This window comes from Calonectris borealis, chromosome 4 (genome assembly GCF_964195595.1).
Source record: "Calonectris borealis chromosome 4, bCalBor7.hap1.2, whole genome shotgun sequence".
NCBI lineage: Eukaryota > Metazoa > Chordata > Aves > Procellariiformes > Procellariidae > Calonectris > Calonectris borealis.
The window spans coordinates 78,430,460-78,444,563 of NC_134315.1; the positions used below are offsets into that span (position 1 = coordinate 78,430,460).

General features: G+C 40.5%; 1 long non-coding RNA gene across 2 annotated transcripts; it reads right to left on the reverse strand.

Annotated features, from left to right (window-relative positions):
• On the reverse strand, window positions 1-6,853 carry LOC142082237 (uncharacterized). Of its 2 annotated transcripts, XR_012673622.1 has the most exons (6): window positions 6,090-6,853; window positions 5,531-5,610; window positions 4,610-4,782; window positions 4,348-4,461; window positions 1,055-1,123; window positions 1-71 (listed from the first exon to the last, which is right to left on the reverse strand). It is a non-coding gene; the product is annotated as an uncharacterized LOC142082237 (long non-coding RNA). The 2 variants fall into 2 exon arrangements; XR_012673623.1 differs by lacking the exons at window positions 1-71; window positions 1,055-1,123 and adding an exon at window positions 1,935-3,837 and having other exon boundaries at window positions 5,531-6,853.
• Window positions 6,854-14,104: the final 7,251 nt, after the last annotated feature.

Genomic DNA, 14,104 nt, shown 5'->3' on the forward strand with positions numbered 1-14,104 from the left:
ATTGGACAGGAGATCTTTTTTAAAGTTGCTATTGCATTCTGCCATTTCACTGTAACCCAGGCGTAAATCAGCTACATAAGGAGGGGAGAGACAGCAAGAAAACAAAGAAGCAGCTGAACTCACATGTGTAGGAAGTTTTCATCTTCTGTCTCAGCAGAGTATCTACATGATTATTTTCTGGGGATGTTAAGTGTACTTACACTGCTGACACTGTTCACAAGTCCACTAGAGAGCAGCTATGCCTCACATTTACTCAGAGTTTTTTTAAATTAGTTTCTTTGACATTTATTACACTTAACTCAAATGACTAATCAGACCTGAAAAGCTTTCTCAGTACTAGACCGAGAAGCGATGGAGGTGTGGATTGAGGCTGCTCTGATTCATACCAGTGCAATAGCTCACTCTTAGCACTGATATGGTCTTGTTCATGCACAGCATCATTCTTACAGAAATCTTGGCTCATATTCTAGTTTGGGATTTTTAATTTAAACTGAAGAAATGCAGGGCTGAGTTACAGGCTTTTCCTTAAGCAAGTTTTGAGTGCCCCATGTTGTGAGCTCCCTTGAATTCCTTCAGGAAGGGAAGGCGTACAGATTTTTTGGAAGAAAAGAGACAGACAGCCAAAGGGCCTGTTCTTTCCAGTCAGTGGATAAAATGGGAACTGAAAAATAGCTAAATAAGGCTCTTTTACCCCATTTCCACTAGGTGCAAAGAAGTGCTGTGTAGGTCTAAAGAACTAGTAAGGCATAGCAGTCCACATCAACCCATATTACGCCATCTTCCATCTAACTTACGGAAGATGTTAAATAACACTGAAGAATAATTTACACTAAAGAAAAGAAAATGTATTGTGTAAAATACAATTTTATAGAGAGAAGAAAATTTATTGTATAAAATACTGGCTTATCCTGACCATTCTCTTAACCTTATAAAAAGGTTAAACTTGCCTTTCTTTAAACATCAAGAAACAGGTTAAATATAAAGACACTGTTTAAATTCTGAAAGTCTCACTATTTATCTTTCTGTGAGAGAAAAAGATAAAGGAAACTATTACCTGTCATAGCAGCTGGTAAATCCAGATTCCCTAGCCTGGTCTGGTAAGTCAAAAAAAATTGCTCTGGCCCTGTTAGAAGCAGACAAACATTAATAAGGCTGAAGGACATCACCAGACCTAAGCAGATACACATCGGCTAGCTATTCCCTGAGCTGCACAAACCTTGCACAGATTGTCCACAGCTCCTCATGGTCACTCATACTTGGTCACCCAAGCACATCACCCAGTGCATTAGAGGGAGGACTAACGGCAGGGGCACGGGCACGTAAGTACAGTGCCAGGGAAGCGATTGTTTTTCTTGTGTACTTTAACAGCTACTTCTTTGTCTTTCATCTTCTGGAATACTGATTACCCACTGTATATAACCCTGGCATTGTTTCCCACCTGTGAAAAAATAAAGAGTGAGCATAGAAATGTTTCAGAGCCATCAGGCATGTACACTGAATCATAAAGATCTAAGAAAGCACAGAGGATGACTACTACATGTTAGACTGATCGCCTGAAACAGGGGCAGCATCTGATTTTTTCAGTTGCCAGAAGACGTATGAAGTGGCACAAAACACACTGCAATTATTGAGATGGTCAAGCAAAAAAAAAAGCTCACTTCAGGTTGGACATTCTGCATCAAACTATGAAGAAACGTTTCTTTCCCAGCTTTTAAAAGTATTTCAAGTAAGACAAAACTTCATAATGAAATATCATAAATGGAAAACTAAAATGCTCATATGAAAGTGTCAGCATAAAACATTTTGGTATTTCTAATTATTTATTAGTTTTGACAGAAATTGGACAAAATCAATAAAATCAATCAGGATATGATGAAGAATAGAGCTAAAAGGGAAAATCTGTGCAGTTCGATCCTTAAAACAGAGAGAAAACAAGGCAGCTCAGAGGATGAGTAAGGAGAGTTTCCATGGCACATGATTGTATCAGAGGGTAAAACTGTTCAATCTCTGCTCAATTTAAAGATAATTTAAAGGGAAGTGAATGGTGGCATTTCTCTCAGAAATACTCACCATGGCCAACACAGAAATGCAGAGGGCAATGGCAAGAAAAGAGCCAAGAAAAAAGCTACAGGGTCTATTGCTTCTCTGCAATACCCTGTATTTTTCACAGCACCTTTCAAAATAATATTCTTTAACCTTCTCCTGCAGATCTGCCACAAACAGTGATTTGCAAGAACATCAGACTCGTTTGATCTCCGGTTATTGTTTTGGAAATTACAACTTTGTCTCCTTTTTTCTTCAGGCTGTTTCTGACATTCTCATTCTAACATAAGCAAAGAATTTTCCTGTTCTCAGCTTTAGTGTTTCCATTTCCCTTCACGTTGTCACCCTTTGTGCAGCAATGTCAGGTATTATTATTTTGCAGCCTCTGGAGTCCAATCAGCATCTCCTTACGTGTGGTGTATGATATGGACACACAACTCCAGGAGATCGAGGCTAAAAGCACTGGTATCTGTACAGTCCTTGACTAGTCCAAAGGGCAAGTAAAATGCAATCTTCCCAGTGATTTAAGCTCTTCACATTTTATTTCGCCTGTGGTTGGCCTACAAGCACATACACAGTTGCCAGCAGTGGCTCAGCTGATGGCAGTAGCAGGTGAAGGTCTGGTTTGAAGGTGAAGGTTGGGTAGGACACGGTCACATCCACCCTCTCCTTCTCAGGCTTGCTGGGTGTCATAGCCCTCCACCCTCAGTGGTGCAGCAACAATTGCCTATGGTCCACTCGTAAACCAGATGCCTGAAACGATCAGGGTTAAAATAAGTGCTCCATAAAAGGGGAGGAGAATGACAGAAGAGGTGTAACCTTCTAGGCTGTACCATAATGAAAGATGCCCTTAAAAAACTAAAAATAAGAAAACACCACTAAGGCAAGCTTCCACCGTTATCTTAGTCATTTGCCCATGGTGCAGAGCAGCATTTCTCAGCTGGTAGGAGCATATCTTCCTGGGAAGGCATGGCAAAGTATCTGCAGCGTCTCTGACCAGACGGCCAAGCACCTCCAGGATACACACTGCCGTGACAGCCGGTCCAGCCTAACAGCTCCCTGCCACAGCGAGGTGTATTTTCGGCTGGGTCAGTGACCTAACTTGTCAAACACCAATGCTAATGAATGGCTGGTGCCAGAAGGAGGGGAAAAAGGACCTCCTGGGACTTTTCAGCTGGGCCCTCAACACCCGGGGGTCAAGCCTGCAGAAGGGGAGATTTAAGCAGCTGCTTTTGCTCCTCAGCACCCGGGATGCGACCATCCCGGGAGGGAGAGGGGGTGCCTGGGGCAGAGGTGCAGCACTGGTGCTTCACTGCCTATCCCCGGCCAGCAACAGGCAGGTAGGTTAGGAGGAAGACAGGCTCGGAGATACAAGTGAAAATGTAGTGGCTAAGAAACCACCTGCCAACCAGGGATCTGAAGAACTGTAGGCTTAGTTACAGAGAAAAGGAGAAAACATAGAGTTTTTCCTTGGGTTCAATAAAAAAGTAGTTGTGTAATCCTTCTGATAATCAGAGGAAAAGGATCAGGAGTGGAAATTCAGCTATATGGAGAGGAATGCTGAATCTTATGATACTGCTTCTGGTAAATTCCGGATGCCCAAAAAGAGAGTTCTTCCTTGGTTATCTGTATATCCCACATTTGCAGTGATTACGGGAAAAACGTGATTTCCAAATGCCTCCATTGATCTGGACTAGCATCTTCAGTGCCTCCTTGTTTTTCTCTTGGTTTCCCACAAGTTAGTTCAGAGAAACAGCACTGTCTGCTCAAGGAACAGGGTATCAAGTGTTAAGTCTGCAAGAAGCATATAAATAACAGGCAAGAAATATGTCATTGTCCACAGGAGAACCTTAAGACAGCAATTTTACTATTTTCTTGTGTATTTTCCTACAGATGCAGTCATCATGTTTACTGGCTCAGGTTTCTGGAAAGAAAACACAAGCAGGACAAGACACCTTAATTTTCCAGTCAAAGGTACAATGTTAGAGTAACACTTTTTTTTCCTTCCTTGAAAAGGAACAACTCTCCTATCAGGACCAATGAGACAGTAGCAAGGAATTAAAATCTATGATCTTCTATTGATGTTTTGGTATAGAAATTACTGAAAATTATTAAGATGAATCTTGCAGTCATCCCTCTGAAATTAACTGACAGTGGGTGATCACACTTTCAATCTTTGCTCACACAGAAGTCTTTGACTAATGTTTTCAGACAGATTTTTGTACTCCCACAACTGCAGTGAGTAGTTATTTTCACACAAGTAGTCGTTTCATTTTTATTTCGGCAAGAAACTTTGTTTTGTACCTTGAATGCTCTTTTTCTTCTCCTTTGTTTTCTATTCAGAGGTCTTTGCTTGTTTTTAATACGTTTCCATAGGTTCACTTACAGGGAATGGTGTACATGCTTCTGGGAACTTGCCTGCCAGAGGCAAAAATGTTGTTGGTGAAAACTCAAGGTGTGGGCAATCATTGCTCACGACAGCAAAAAGAACAGGATTTGCCAATATTAGAGGCTCAGGTATCCTGTATTGCCACAGCTCAGCTTTCTGGCAAAAAAAGGCACTCACCAGAGCAGAAGGGAGAAGAGCAAGAGAAGGAATGAAGGCTAATGCAGGTGGGTCCATGACTCTCCTGGTTCCAGTTCGGCAATGCAGACATGGATGTGTTTCCGTTACACCTACACAGCATAGCGAAGCCGAGAAACTTACTCTCCCCTCCTTCCAATTCCAGCTGTGCATACCTGCCACATCCGTTGCACCAACATTAGCACATTTCACCCTTAAATGAACTGAATCAATTCACTGAACGTAGCATAAAACTCAACTATGAAAGAAAAAAGCACATAACTGATCTAATGTTCAATTACTTTTTTCTGTGATTGCAAGTGCTTCTGCTGCAGCTCCCTCTTTGTCCTATCTTTAGATTCATTAGTCTTGGATTTACCTTAGATGTAAAATTGTTTATTTAGACACCTGAAAGACAACAGATACTGCTGGTTACCCTAAATGGTACCAGTACCATGGTTTATTCTAAATTACCTTACTTAGTTGTTTGGGTTGGAAGATTTTTATTTTATAATGTCTATGTCATTTCCCACGGTTAATTTCTCTATTTGTCTCCACACTTGAGAAATGTTTTCTTCTCACTTCTAACTCCTTATATTTAATTTTAATTTCCTTCTTAGACTTTAATCATAATCAAGAATGTCTTCATTATTCTCCCTTTTTGAGGTCAAAACAGGCTCACAGTACATCTTAAAACATTTCCATTATTGTTTCCACTGAATGCAAGGAAAATACGTTGACTTCATTAAAAAAAAGAATAAAATTAAACCAGAGATAATTTTCATAAATTAGATGTACAGATTTCACAGCTCAGAAACAAGGATGTCAAACGTGTCCAGCTTATACAGCCTCCTACACAGAAACCACAAGGTTTCAACGATAAGTCACTGAAACCACAGCATTCAGCTTTTTATCCAAGACTACCTTTACCAAATGGGTGCTGCTGCTTCAGTGCGATGACTGATCACACAATAGTTTTTCCAAGGTTCGCTTAAGGTGCTGACCTGTGAAAAAAAATGAAACTCATTATGCAAAGCAACTGTGCTATATAGCTTTTCAAATCTGTATGTGTGCACATATAAAAGATATATCTGTAGGCACAGGCACACATCTTCGTATCTGTTATATACGTCTAGTTACAGATGAAGACAGAAACAGAGACATCTGAAAAAAAAACTTACTGAGAAAAGATGTTTTTTCAAAGATACTACATTAAAGTTTTATCTGTTAAGGATAGTATGAGCTAGTCACCTCAGAGCATTCCCTATCCTGCTGTAAACAATTAAATAGCAGATTTATTTAAGTGTAAAGTCATAATAAAGTGCATTATATTCACAGAGTAATTCATATATGACAAACAGAATAGTTAGTATTCCGATTTAAGATAATTCCATACTGATATAGTTAAATCCACATCAGAGATTTTATTGATGTAACTGCCTGAAAAATAACAACAAATCCTGCCTGAGTGATACTATTACACCTGCAGGAGTCTTAAATGTAGACCAGGCTGCAGAGTCAAGACTTCCCTAAATCCTCTTCCTTAAAATGATTCTGCCAGAAACTGCATTTCAGCCACAGATAAAGGGCTGAATGCTGTTTGCACTGGCACCAAATTGCTGTTCCTGGAATGATGTTGCTGAGCGATACCCACTGGCCCCCTCAGCCTTGTGTGCTAAGGAGGTACTTGTTGCGTAGGCGATCCATAGTTTTGATCAGTAGTAAAGCCAGTAGAAGAGGAGTTTCTGACTTCTAGCAATTCATTGCTATTTGCAAATCTGTCAGTTGTGCTAAGGAGAAAGTAGAGTTGATAGTGAAATGATTCCAAACAAAACAAAGCAAAACAAACAAACTCTCAAGGCCTTTGCAAGAGGAATTTTTAACCTGGATCATTTTAATGACCCGAGCTACTCTAACAGAGGCTCCTCGGACTGCAATAAACTGTCACGCAGAGATACAGCAGAGTGGCAGTGACCTGAAGTAAAAGTTCTTTAAATGGCTTTGCTGCTGAAGAAAGCGCTTGCATTACTACATCCTGAGATCTGCAGAGGTGGCTTCTGCCTCAGCCTTCCCTTTGGTTACGCAGCATGACACCAGAGCCTCTTCTCTGCTGCGGGAGCTGAAGTACAAGCAGCATCTGATGGCTGATCTAGTGGTTTGCAGCACACAGTGGTGGTGCACAGGAGAAGTTGAGGAGTTGGTCTGCAAGCAGGTAGTTGGAGTCACTCCAAGGGGAGGCAGACCACATCCTCCTCTGTCCTCACTATTTCATGCTGGTGCCCCAGCATGGTATGACATGATGCTGTCCTGGGTCTGGGAAGACAAAAAAAAGGAGAACAATGTGAATGAGTTAATTGAATTTGAAATCAACACTGTCATTAAAAAAATAACTCTAACAGAAACTGTGTATACACAGTAAACATATATACATATACAAAGGAGGGTACAATCTGTAATATTTTGGTAGTATCTGAGAACCAGAAAGTGAAACTAGTTAAAAATAAAAGTGGTATTCAATCATCTGCTTCTACCAATACATTCCAAAAGGTGAAGCATAATAAAAAGTGAAAAACTGCATTTTATTTTAAAAATAACTTCATGTAGAATGTATTTGTAAGGAAGGTAAAATCAGGGCAGACTTGCTGGAGAGGAGGGAAAAGGGGCCATAGCCCTTCACTGGCTGCGCCCCGTATTTTGCTCTAGACTATGTAAGAGGGGAACCATTGTATTGCTGCGGAGATCCCACACCAGCACAGCAGCCCCACCAAACCCTGAGAGTGACTTCCAAAAGAATCTGTAACATCAAACCTTTAATTTTGATATTGAAACAGGAGCTGTAGTGTCACGCCTATCACCCATGCAAGGCATGTCAGGATATAGGAAGGCCCAACTGCCAGTGGAATAGTTATGTATGTAGTACATTCCCACAGGCTGCACTAGACTCCGCACCAGACTTGTCCATCTTGAGCCTATAATGGTTCGGGGGTTATTTGTTTTATGCTATTGATATTGTAACATAGAAGTAACTCTCTTCTGACTTCTGTTCCTTCTGTTCATTAACGTCAGTAAATGAACAAAGGCAGCATTCTGTATTGTGCCATTCTGCTTCCTCCATTCACTGTCCAACATCTGCATGTATCTCTTTTGATTTTTCTTTCTGAATATTTTGAATGAACATGACATATACTGTTGGGTTTCAGTACTGCCACACAACACTGCTTTTCACACCATAGGCCATACTGTCTCTCAGTGGAGTCAGAAAACGTGTATTACATATAAAGAACACTCCTGTGGTAGAAAGATTGCACGCTGCTGGGCCATGTTTCATGAGGAGACCTGAAGATCTGCAGCCCAATGCCATCAAGCACTAGAGCTGCAGGAGAAGTCATTGTTGCAACACAGAAGAGGAACACTGACTTTTCTTGCTTATTGCCCCCATCTCTCCCCGCCTGTGGCTCTCAGCTGAACAACTACTTTCTGCCCTCAAATTGTTAAGAGAACTGTGGTAGCTTGACTTCCTGTCAACTGCTGCCTTGTCTTCTGAACGTGGCCGTCCTCTGGTAGTGGGGAAAGATTATTAGTAGTACTGTAAACAAGAATGAAGCTGCCCTATAAAAGCTGGAACGCAGCTCAGGCACAAAAAAAGCTCTAAGCTCTTATCGTTACAGAGATCGAACTGATAAGGCCTTATGCAGGAGTTTTTAGCGGAGATGTGAAAGGAACTATATGACGTGGATGCCTGCAATGGCAGAAGACCAGACTTGGTGACCCAGCGAGGCTTCTTCCATCCTGCATGCAGAGAAAGGTGTGACCCAGGAGGTGGGAGGCTGCTCCAACATTAAAGGAAAGACTTGAAAGGACGTGATCACAAGAGGACAGTTCTTCTGAATATCTGGTTCTGTGCACAGTGGGGTCTAGGCTTGTCTCAGGCTCTGGATGTTGACAAGACATTTTCTCAATACAGTTTGTTATTAGTAGTTGATAAGGCTAGAAATACATCAATCAAACTACATGCATAACAAGCATCACTGGGTTGACCTAGGAGCAGGATGCACCTGGTATTTAACGTATATACAATTGTTGTGAATGATAAATTGTTCTGCTTCACAGTCACAGTCACTCACTTCTGCTGAATGAAGGAGAGAGAACAAAGGGAGAATGAAGACAATAATGGCTGGTACATACCAGAGTATTTGCAGATGGCTTTGCATTTCTCACCCATCTTCACTAGCTGAAGCTGTTTCTAAAGCTTAGGTAAAACCATGAGCAGGGCTGTACTAGATTCAGAAAAATTTCATCTGTTCTTGAAAGTAAGTTCTACTTTCCATCCACCAAATCTCTTTCATTCTTACATTGCCTCTTTTTCTGTTACGCGGCATTGCATCTCAGCCTTAATTCCAATTAAGAACCACAGATTATAATGCTTATGTCAGTGATGTTCACAGCTAGAAGTGTAAGATAATGACTTTTAAATCTGGTAACAGCTAGAGGCCGAACATTGGCAAGCCCACAGTAGCCAGGTACCACTCCAGCTCCTATTACGAACTGAAGACAGGGGCTTTCTTTGGCACTCGTAAACAAGTTCTTTGAAGACAGAACAGTTCACTTCACTTTACAACCCAGCCAGTTGAGCACTCGTCATAGTCTTCTCCTTGTTTTCCAGTGACTGGGAATTATCTTAAACATTTTGCTCAAGGTAATTACCCTTACACGATATGAGAAGAATCCTCTGTAATAAAAGCTTTTGCTTGGCATCCCTTTGATCTTCAGTACATTCTGCAGGACAGAAATGCACAACCTCCTATAAGAGCTGCTCCATTTATTCCTCCAATTCCTTCATTTACTGCATAGGATCTTTTTATTAGCCAATGTTACACCCATTTCAGTATGGATTAGAAACGGGCTGTAAGTTAACTCTGGAGGAACATTATGGAGAATGTCAATGGTTTTATATTGTCATATGCAGTCTATTAATTTTTTAGCATCTATGTCACCACATTCAGAGTTGTATTTACTCTGATTTTTATAGCAAATACAATTAAAAGTTAGGACTAGATTTTTTTCCCAGGTTTGATTTTCTCTTTTCAAAGCAAGGTTTAAAGACAGAAGAATTATACCAAAGCTTATAATAAGAAAATAAGATTGAAAGAGGGTGGAACTAACTTGCAAAGTTGTCAGAAATATTTTAAAGACTAGTTTTCCTAAATCTATTATACAGGAGTCTTTTCCTAGTCTCCCATTTTCCAGCATCAGTCTCTCCCCTTGCTTTCCTACAATTCCCCCCCTCCCCGTCGGAGATAGCATATACACAAAATTTCACATATGTAAGTTATAAAAATTCTTTGAAAGCAGCCCTGTACATTACAGGCTTTTTTGGCTGAGCCATAGCAATGACTAAGCTATGGGAAAAGCCTCCATTCAGCTATACTGTAAAGGAAAATGTGGGTGGGGGAACTGGGCTTTCGGGGTTGAAGTCATTCAGCACTTGGGTGGCACTGTCGCAAAGAGGAAAGAGGAGGACTCACCCTCGCGGGCCTGGGATGGGAGGTTTTTCAGATTTCCACTCTGCAGCCATCCCTCTGGGGCCAGGTGTGAGAGAGAGTGTCATTATTTGACTCAGCATGTTCCTAAGCCACAAAAGAGAAGTGACGTATATAAAAAGCGTGTTGCTCGCTCTTATCTGATAAGAGGGATATCAAGGAGTTTTCTCCACTGCCTCGGCATAAAGGAAGTTCTTTGTCCTTGTATTTCACTTTCTCTGTCAGCATGCCTTTCTTCAAGCAATTATTGTAATCTTATAGCCTCTAACACAAAACAGAAGACTACACAGTTTGAGAGACATGATATGCAATCACCTGCGACCACATTGCCAAATACCTATTGTTTAACTTCCCATTCTAATTACTCCACCAACTTTAAAACTGATTTCCAACAGTTTTACGAGTATCTCAGACAGAGCCACCTCGCCTCCCATGAATTTGGTGGAGGTTTGCCTCCACCAAATCCATGAATTACCCTGCTAGACCAGCAAACAAATAAAGTCTGCCATATTTCTGTGATGCTTCTGGTAGAAAATCACAATGCTTCACTTACTACTTACCACCCAAATGGTCTCTGGTATTATTATACAGCCATTCTTTCACACAGTAGGTTTTACTGTAAAATATGCAGTGGTCTTCACCGCAATCAACCTTTTTATCTCCTCAAATATCATAAACTGCAGTGGAGTGCTGTGCAAGAAGGTTTGTTTTGTTAGGACCACAAACAGCACACACAACCTGCCAGCCATCAGCAGGGCTCTCCCACCTGGACTCAGTTTGCAAGATCGTTAAGTAAACCTAAATGTGAAGGGATAACCACAGCCTAACATAACAGCTTTGCTTAAATATGAAGCTTGTGATGACTCAAAACTCCTCACAACAGTGCTCATCAGGCTTGAATTTGGTTCCGTGGATTTAAAGCTGCCTTTGTCTGCCATTGTATTTCTTTCTTTCCTAAAGCAACAGGCTATCAGGACTGTCCAGGCTAGTAACACGCAGAGCCTTACGATATCTAACTCTTTTGTTATTCAGATTTTATCTCCAAAAGCAGTGCTGTTTTAAGACCTGGTCGCTGCATGAGATCCATAATTATTACAAGTTTATAAAAAAAAACAAAAGAGGAAAATTAAAATGGTTGTTAGCTACACAGGTATGATTCTACTATGGAGTTGTAGGGTCTCGTTATATGTGGCCGTATAGACCAGAACTAGTATCTGGAAATGTCTCCCAGAGACATACCTATATCCAGAATGCTGTTATGCATACTCTTGTCTAGCAAATCACCAAGGACAAAGAAAAATGCAGTGTTAGTCTATAATAGGTGAAGCATTTCTAGTTGATGTGATAAAATATTAAAGCCGCTGTACAATGTGGCTGTACAATGACAGGAACCAATGCCCTCTATGTTGTCCCTTCAAGCCCTGCGTTTCTGAAAATACATGGACAGTCATATTGTGCATTAACTGAAGTTCTTGAGTGGTCCTGAAGTTGTCTGGTCAATGCAAACAACCTGCAGTGATATCTTTGCCAACCACCTAATGAGGACAGAGCTAATAGAGTCGTACTCCACATCCAAGTGGAAAGCTTCCAACCTATCAACCAAATAAAGATGCATAAAATAAAAGTTGACAAGGCTAGCATGATCAACTACAGTAGCTGGGCTCAAAGGAGCTTCTCAAAAGAATTCACAGTTGAAATACTGACAATAAAAAGCAGAAACAGACATTATCACCAGCCTACTTCTTGACTATCAACACTTCCAACAGCGTAATCAAAAACTGGATTGAGAATACAATGCATCCAAGTTACTTGTCAATAACCTACAGAGAAGATGAAGGTTCAGTTATGGTAAAGAGGAGCAGAGCTAAGTACCCTCTTCACGTAAAGAATACCACTATCAGAAATAATCTCTCCATCTTCTCAGCAGCCTCACAGAGGTATTGAACAACAGATAAAAAAAAAATTTGCAAAGCTTCACATGAATGGGATGGAGGGAGCGGCGGATGAAAATAAGTATTGGTCACCACACAGTTTCTCAATCAAAAGATGCTGCTGATTTCCATTAATGAACCTTAGCTATAAATTAACACAACTTCTGAGTAAAACCTACTGAGATACCCCCTACTTCACAGTTCAGCTGTGCTGCTTATCTAAAATTATTTCAAGACATGTCCATCAAAAGAAATTAAAAAAAAAAAAAAGATCACACTACTTTTTCTTCAAAAGATTAGATTCTAGACTATGTGGTAGAAGAAAGTATTCCTTCTCTTACTTATTTCAGTTCTCATTTTTCAGGATTTCTGTTCTATCAGGTGTGTTTAGCTATCCATTTCACCAGGTGAGATTTTGTGTGTGCATACATGACAGCCTGAGTGCATTATGTGTATCTACACATACACCTGTAAAATCTATTCCTTTATGCTATCCATTTTCTGAAAGATTAAAAATAGTTTAAGCACATAAATAGTGTACAGTAAATAATCATTTGTATACAGAAAGCAAACGCACTTGAGGATGCCAGATAGAGCTCTCATCAGCTTAAATGCTCATTTTGAAATGAACAACAAGAAACAAGTGATCCAACTTGACTGCCCAGATTCACCCAGCAGACAGGAACATACAGGTGCGTTTTACAAGATGTCAGCATATTACACAGACTAGCATTCTAGACATCAAACTCAAGTCCAAACACTATGTAGATTTTGTAAAGCATCTCCAAAGCCATCTGAAATCTTCAGACTTCCAGAGGCAAAGATTTAATTTGAAAGACACTTGAGCATCTTTTTATTCACCACAGTGAAGGTATCCAAGTGACTTTAACTGCCCTCCACTAATTCCACAGGAACCTTTTAATGGTAATAATCATTGATAGTGTTGATAACCATTTATTAAGGATAATACATAAGAGCCATTTAAAGTCCTTTTTTACCTCCTTGTGATGAAATATTAGGAACAGTGATTTCAAAATCAACTGGTCCTGGAGCTGGCAGTCCAATAAGTCCCTAGTGCCTGCAGAGAGCCTTACTGAGAACAGTGCAGCTCAGTGAGAGTGACAGAAACTGGGCTTGGGCTGAAGGCAACTAATATAAAAATGGAGTATACTCAAGAAGAATACCTTTAAATACCTTTAACTTCAGTGGCAGCCGTTTAGAAAGAACGCAATTGTGGAAGTCCCTGTAAGAGAACATTCCTTACCAGCATTTGCTGGAAAAAAATCCGTTTGTTAATGCATATCCTTTAAATATTAAATAAATTTCCTCAAAAGCAGCATATATACTTAATTAAAACAGGCACCAATTTTGAAGGAAATGCCTTATTTCTTAATTCAGATCATTCTGCTGGTTTTATTCTGGCTTTACATTTTTTAAAGTATGCACTTTTGTTTGGATTTCACACGAAACAAATGCACTTCTACATTCTCAAGAGAATTCTCAGGTCTCAGTATCACATCTCCTTTGAAGGGGTTGCATTAAATTGCAAAACTAACCTCGAGCCTAGCTGCTACAGAATGTAATTGAATGTTTCTAGCTGCCATAAGCATTGGACCACCGCCACAAAGGGGTAGCGTCCCTTGGGACTCACCGGGACTTAGTCCCTGATCTTCCAGTATCGCTCCCATGTGGAGAATGGGCATGGTACGGGGATCCACCTCTCCCAGGGCAATGCATCTCCCTGCAACTTTCACCCCCAGCGGACATAGTCTCTCCGATGCTGTTAAAATATCTGGTACTGGTTCCAAGTAAATATAAAGCAAACTTCACCTGGCTTAAATGCTAAGATGAGCTTTTACTCACAGCTGTCGCAGAAACCAAGCTAAGAATGTAAAAGTGGCCGTTCACAGACATCGGGGGGAACATCCTTTGGATGCTCCCATCCCTTGGAGCCATAAAGTAGGATAAATACATTTAAGTTCTGAAAAGAAGTTCTGTCATATTTCTCCAGCATGGTATAGAAGAGC